This window comes from Poecilia latipinna, unplaced genomic scaffold (assembly GCF_001443285.1).
Source record: "Poecilia latipinna isolate Pla-1442-1.1 unplaced genomic scaffold, P_latipinna-1.0 Scaffold1423, whole genome shotgun sequence".
NCBI lineage: Eukaryota > Metazoa > Chordata > Actinopteri > Cyprinodontiformes > Poeciliidae > Poecilia > Poecilia latipinna.
In genome coordinates this window covers 78,093-84,234 of record NW_015114039.1, presented here as the reverse complement: position 1 = coordinate 84,234, position 6,142 = coordinate 78,093, and positions in this window count along the sequence as shown.

The window sequence follows — 6,142 nt, the reverse complement described above, 5'->3', positions numbered from 1 at the left end:
AAGATGGAAGTTTTAGCTTTTATTTAACCTATAAAATACAACATTTTGGATCTTTTACCCTACAGGTCAAAATTATTCGGAGTATTCTGAAAGTGAGGTTCAGTTTTTCCATTCGATCAACCATGTTGGGACATCAACGCACTTTTAGTTCAGTTAGTTTTAACTTTGCATCCATCTGTTAATTTAAACAGCCTGATAACCAGAAATTGTCGTTTGTCAGCTAAGAGATTCATTCTAACCAATCACGTATAACAATCCGTTTAAATGCCTCCTGATTCGTTGCTGTATTATAAAACATTCAGAATCTGTTTTCCTAACCAGTTTGATTTCATTGATCCGTTTTCTCAGGGTGAAACCCTGAGTGGACATCCTGGTGCGTTTAACTACTTTTCATTGGATGCAACAATTTTACAAACATTGTTGACATTTTGAATTATTACCAGCGATTCTTGAGCAACGTTTCTCTGATTTGATTCAATTTAGGTGAGTTTACTGAGAAAAGTTATGTGGAAAAACAGCCTCATTCTCACAGAAGCTCATAACGAGAAGCAGCCTTTAAAAAACGGTATTATTGTAAGGTTTGTTCCAGAGCTTGAGGTTTATCAAACTTAATGAGATTTTCAATAAACGTGTATCTTTATGCTGAGTTTGATGCTGAATGTTTAATAAGCGGCTGATTCCTGAAACCTTTCTAATAAGCTGACTGTAAATAAAAATGTTCTGCAGATATTTCTGTGCTCTGGTTGCTGCGGGGAAGGCAGGAGGAAACGCTGCCAGCAGGAGGCGCTCTGTTCCCCGGCTCACTGATGGAGTTATGATCTCCTGCAAACACACTGAGCTGGGAAAGTATTCACACCTCCACATAGTAAAACTAACAGACTTCAGCATATTTACTGGGGTTTTATGAAAAGGCGAGTGCATGGTCATGTCATGGAGTCACATTTCACTGCAGCTACACCAGCAATACTTTGGTCTCAACCAGCTTAACAGACCCAAACACCAACATTTATTCCAGTTAAATTTTACTCAGGTTCAGTCAAACTGGATGGAAATAATCCTGGTTTGGTCCAACCTGACCTGAACATTTTCAGCAGGTTTTCTTAACATTGCTCTGAAGATCTGAATGATCTGCCGGGCGTTTTGAGGATTAACACAAATCAGGTCAGTGAGATCACAACAGATAAACTTCAGCTTGTACTGGAGACATTTCCTCTTTAAACAGAAATGTCATCATAACCTCAAGTAGCAAACACAATCCGTTCAGGTGAAATCTGGATTGTGGGGAAAATTCAACCCCGGAAAAAGTAAAACTAACAGACTTCAGAAAAAGGGGCTGTGTGTGCGTGTGTGTGTGTAATTCTTCAAATAATGAAAAACATAATATTGTGCTTGTAATAAGCATGACTTTTAAAAGTACAAGGATTTACTAAAGATTGATTATGTTTAACTACAGACAGAAGTTGAAGATTAAAGCTCCACTTTAATCTCCATCCCTGTTGCAGTGATATTATTTGGAAGCAAACTGTGTTGCTGAGTTAATGATCATTTAATGAGCAATTCATTTTAAGCTTTATCTTATAAAAATGAAAAGCAATCTGAAATGAAAATCATATTCCATTGTCCTTAAGTGAGATAAAGCCCAAAAGGCAGGATGGTAGTTTAAGGAGTTTATTTGTTCACAGCGTCGCCTGAAATCAGGAAGCTGTAATCAACTCCATAAACATTAAAAACATTTTATCACTCTGGACTTCTACCAATTAAAGAATCCCTCACCAGGCTGTGGAAAGCATTCAGGCCCTTACAGATTTATTCTGTTTTACTGTTTCACTCCAGGCAAACATTTCAGATCATTACAGAAATATAAAACTAAAAGAACCTGATCAAATACATTTAAAAAATATTTTTTCAATGGATGATTTTGACAATTATTTTATTTTGAAATGTAACCAGAAGCTCTGAGAGAAGCAGGAGAAGTAAATGCTCAACATGTCCTCTGATATGTTACATGAAACTAAATAAATGAAGATCTGATTCCAGAGGAGGAAACCAGCAAAATCTGAGGAAAAGAAAAAGTCGACTGACCGTCGTTAATCTGGTCCAATCAGGCGTGACGCCGGAGGAACGTCATCCGATCGATTCTGTAACCCCCGCTACGACACGGAAGACTTTTAAATCTGTCAGCCTCCTTCATGCCGACAGTCAGGTGCTGCTTAAGTGGCGCCATCTAACCAGTGGTGTGTCCAGAACCTGGTTCTGTGTGTCCAGGACCTGGTTCTGTGTGTCCAGGACCTGGTTCTGTGTCCAGGACCTGGTTCTGTTCCCAGAACCTGGTTCTGTGTCCAGGACCTGGTTCTGTTCCGTTTGTTGCTGCTCTGGACGTATCGATTCTTTGCTCATGGATGCGTTGTCATTTGTCAGCGATGTGAGCGAACCAATTACAGGCCTGTTCACAGGCAGCACAACAGGCTCATTTATTATTTATAGATAGATCCTAACAATGACCGTCACAGACAGCTATTCTTCACTCGTTCCCCAGGAGATTCTACATGCATGCTGCCGAGCGGCCCGCTGCATCACTTAGCCTGACGACTGTCGATAGGAGGAGAGAGTCCTGCAGAACGCATCCCAACATTTACTGGGACTTATTACTCTGACTGCATGGAATAAAGTACCGGAGAAACTCTCAACATTTAAAAGTAAAATTAAACCAAAACAATCTCTGAAGTGACTTCTTTACTCTAGAGAGGATTGTTAGATGCAGATTTCCTTTTGCAGTTTTAGTGGATCCCAAGTCTTCAGAGTATCCAACTAATTTATTAAAATCATAAAGAGTTCAGACTTGTTCTGTGACCAGTAAAATAAACATTTGGGTGGTTTAGTCAGCTGACCAACAAAATGCCTTCAGAAATCACCCGATAGAAAACCTGAGACTGGAGCTTCTCCTTCCAGCAGGACAAGCAGCCTGAACATCCAGCCAGAAATGATTATGAGTTAGGATGGCCTAGTCAAAGCCCAGAAATAAATCTAGCTGTTTGTCTCTGACAAGTCAAAATCAAGCTGTTGTATAAAAATGAGCAAAACTTCAGACTCTAGATACTGATTTTTTTATTTTCCGTTCATTTCACATTTCTGGCACCACTGTCTTGTTTTAAATATAACATGGAAGAATAAATATTAAGGTTTGTGGTTGTACCATGATAAATGATCGAAGGTTTCTGAACCTCCATCCGTCCAATTGATAGATTTACTGTAATTTTTCTGTCTTTATGAATCATACAAGCATTAAACTCCTAACTAGGCCTGTCACGATATCACATTTGGCTGAGCGATTAATTGTCTAAAAAATTATTGCAATAAACGATAATATTGTTTCAAGACCTTTTGACACTGATTTAATGGAAATGACTAATAATGCATGCGATTTCCTGCCATAGATACTCTTTATTTTCAAAAGAACACATAACACTGGAACTGATAAACTAAATAAACAAAACAACCAGAAACAAAAATAAAATGGATTCTCAGTCTCCATTAACAAAAAACTTAGTTGAATTAAAACTAAACAACATAAAGCCAAAGTGGAAATAAATACTGCATTCAACCAAAAGAGTGCAGATTATGAAGTCTGTATACTATATTGGCCTTCAGTAATCACTAGATTTAAATAGAGAAGATGGGCACATCCGACTACCTAATGCAGTAGTTCATACTACACGATTTTTTTGCCCCTATTTTCTCCTGATCACAATCTTAGATCGTTGGCCGATCTAAGATTGTCGCTGGTGATTTCGTAACTGATCATCCTGTAGTGCAGGGGTGGCCAAGTCCAGTCCTCGAGAGCCACCATCCTGCAAGCTTCAGATGCATCCCTGCTTCAACACACCTGAATCAAATGACTGGCTCGTTATCAGGCCTCTGTAGAGCTGATCCCGGTCTGTTGGAGTAAGGATACGTCTAAATCTTGCAGGATGTAGGCTCTCGAGGACTGGACTTGGCCACCCCTGCTGTAGTGTATGATGTGTTACGGTAGATCGTCGTGGCTCTGATCTAAATCAGGGTTTTTCCCCGGGAGCTTAACGCTGAATGTGACAGGTAGCCAATCAGAAAGCCGGATTCTCCTCCTGCTTTCTGAGGGGAAATTACGGAGGGGAATCCCAAACAGCTGACACGGCGCAACCCGAAGTCCAGCGGACATTGGAGATGATATGTGGAACAACATTAATATTTATTCAACATTTCGAGAAAGAATATAGAAATGACAAGGAGAGGAGTTGGAGCCAAATTGCTACCGCAGTTGATAAACCCGGTAACTTTTCAGCTGTTCTTCGTTAACGTGACATAAATAGGTTATAATTTTCATTCAGTCAGAACTTTACGCTGACTCTAGCCACATGCATCACAAGTGGATTCTAGTAAAGCATTGATTAATGCCTGGTTTTAAAATTAGTTAACTGGACTAATTTTAAAATTATTCCAGTTAGCCATTATTTTGTGCCCATGTGGCTGGACACCACAGGGCACGACGAACCCGATCGAACCGTTATACCTAGGATTTCTGTCGGCTAATGTGTCTCTCAGGTTTTGAAAATGGCCCGACAACTCGTGTAGTGTGAGCTGGGCAAATGAGGAAGGGAGGGTCAATGCAGAGCACCGGAGCTGAGTCTTTTTTCATTCAGTGTCATCAAGAGAAAGAAAAAAAGGCAGGAAGAGATGATAAAGCCGATAATTAAAATGAGGTCGATAGGTTTAATTTATTGTGCGAATAATTGATTTATCGTTTATCGAGACAGGCCTACTCTTAACATGCATCCACATATTTAATTACAAACACTTCCTACTCTTCCAAAAACAACCCAATCTAAGCTTTATCCAAAAAGTTGCACAAATACCATCAACTAGATAAACTGTGAGTTTTGAGCCGCTGACAGATTCTCCAGTGAGACCAAACCATCTGCTTCTGTTACGAGTAAAACCCACAGCCAGAGGAAAGTGGAGCTGTGGCCTGGAGGTCACAGAGTCGGGAGACTGTTGGTCAACATGAGAGAGTGACGACTCCATTAGGCATTCACCAAAACAACACAGTTTACCAGGACGCCGTCAAACAGCTCTCCTTTCAAAGCAGAGTCCAGCAGACACAAACAGCAGTAAATAAATCAGACTGGATCACGTTTCCTACCTGGAGCGTCCGACGGTTTACCGACAGCAGCACTGCTCCTTCCACCACTACGCAACCAGAACCGGACAAGCTGAGGCAACAACCACCGGAGCTATTTTAGTCCTGAACTTCACCTTCCATCTCAAGTCTCCCAAAAAATGTTGAATATTTTCCCCCCAAATGAAACAGAAACAAGAAGTAAAACCAAACGGATCCAAAAGTGTTCTATGTCATAAGATCAGAAGACAGAGGAGATTTTTCCACGCAGCACACTGAGAATCTATTTGTTAGGTGGTGGTGGGAGGGGGCGTGATGGAGGTGAGTGGAGGGTTGCACTTCTAGTATCAGGTGTCTCCTGCACTTTTCAAGAGAGATGGTAATGCCAGCATGTGGGGCCTGTGGGCAAATTAAATGGAGAGACAGAAAAATGCATTATTGATCAGGGTGATGCAGAAGTGTCTCGCTCACAGTACGGGATCAGGTTTGGGTTCAGGGTAATTAATCCTCCAGCCTGAATAAAAGCACAGGAACTGATCCGCAGCCCGTCTCTGCTCCTGCTTGTGTTTAAGTCTGTTTTTGCCTCAGCACCGTGAAAATAGGTCGCTAGCTCGTGGGCAAAACCGGTCCAAGGCACCACTGGGATAGCTGGGGCACACTTAAACGCACACATGCCGTTTCCTACTCATGAACACCCACAAGCACGCAGAGAACCGGGTAGGAAGGTGAAACAGACGCAGAGAGCACCTGTGCATCTTTCTTTTCTGCCAATCGAGCGAAGCAGGTGTCAGATTTAGCCTGGAAGGTGAAGCGTGTTGAATTAGACTCTGTAATGCTGCTCAAAACACAGAATCCATTCATCAGATAAACCAAGACGTTCATGTTCTTCATTTTCCTTTGTCCTTTATTTGCTTTGTTCCTCACTTAGAATAAACACAAACCTGAAATTTCTTCCATCTGCCAGTTTTTTATTCATGGAGCCACTTGCAA